The sequence below is a fragment of the Nicotiana tomentosiformis genome, chromosome 9 (genome assembly GCF_000390325.3).
Source record: "Nicotiana tomentosiformis chromosome 9, ASM39032v3, whole genome shotgun sequence".
Taxonomy (NCBI): Eukaryota; Viridiplantae; Streptophyta; class Magnoliopsida; order Solanales; family Solanaceae; genus Nicotiana; species Nicotiana tomentosiformis.
Genome location: NC_090820.1, coordinates 31,479,623 through 31,480,790, shown reverse-complemented (window position 1 = coordinate 31,480,790; position 1,168 = coordinate 31,479,623). Strand labels below are relative to the sequence as shown.

The 1,168-nt window shown below is 41.5% G+C and overlaps 1 non-coding gene across 1 annotated transcript; it reads left to right on the top strand.

Moving 5' to 3' along the window:
• The first annotated feature begins 424 nt into the window (after positions 1-424).
• Positions 425-531, top strand: LOC117274985 (small nucleolar RNA R71). The gene has a single exon (XR_004505140.1). It is a non-coding gene; the product is annotated as a small nucleolar RNA R71 (small nucleolar RNA).
• The last annotated feature ends 637 nt before the right edge of the window (positions 532-1,168 follow it).

Genomic DNA, 1,168 nt, shown 5'->3' with positions numbered 1-1,168 from the left:
TGAATTCCATGAAAAATCGGGGTGCCTCTGACCTATTGCATTGAAATTGTAGTTTCCCACAGCATTTACCTCCTTAGTTGAGGCTTGACACTCATTAGTATAGTGTCCTCTTCCGCATATATCACAAGGTGTGTGAGGCTCACTTTGTATTGAGGCTAAGGTCAGCTTCCTTATCTCATTAGCCATAGCATCAAGTTGTACCTGCACAGATATATTTGCATCAGCCTGGTGAACACCAGTTGATCTTCTTCTTTCAGCACTCTCATAGGGCCACTGATTAGCATCTTCAGATAACTCATCAAGAATTTTAACTATCTCCTCTGGAGTCTTCTTCATCAATGGGCCTCCAACTGCATTTCTCAATGTTCTACGTGAGGCCGGTGTTAATCCATCCCAAAAGTCTTGGAGTTGCATCCAGATTTCAATTTCGCTATGTTGACACTTTCTAACTATCTCCTTAAACCTCTCCCATGCTTCAAACACAGTTTCATTCTCTTTCTGGCAGAAGTTATGGATTTCTCTTCTAAACTTGCCCGTCTTAGCTGAGGAGAAATATTTATCAAGGAATTTTCTGGTCATCTCCTCCCATGTTCTAATTGTTCTCGTGGGTAAGCTTCGAAGCCACTCATTTGCATCATCTTTAAGTGTGAAGGGGAATGCCCTTAAGTATACTACATCTTGTGACACACCATTGTATTGAAGGGTATTCATAATTTCCTCAAAGTCCATTAGATGTGTATTTGGATCTTCGTTCATCTTCCCTCTGAAGACACATCAATTCTGAAGGATTTGAAGCAACCCTTGCTTCAATTCGAAATTGTTAGCTGCAATTGGAGGTGGTCTAACACTTGATAAACCTTGATTGTAGACCGGTCTAGCATAATCGCCAAGTGGTCTCCCAGGCATGGGAGCAATATTTTCGAACTTGTCTGCACCCAAAGGTTGATTTTGAGCAATTCATAGATAATCTGTGCATCTCAAATAGCTGCTTCTTTTGCATCCCGTGTAGCTTGTTCTCGTCGTTGGGCTGCTTCTCTCGCAGCCAGATCCACATTATCTTCACCGTTTCCAGCCATAAGTTCTTTGGTTGAGGATTACCCAACCTTTTCTATTGTCTCGGTGAGATTTCTTTTCTTCTTCAGTTGTCGCAGTTATTTTTCAATTTCTG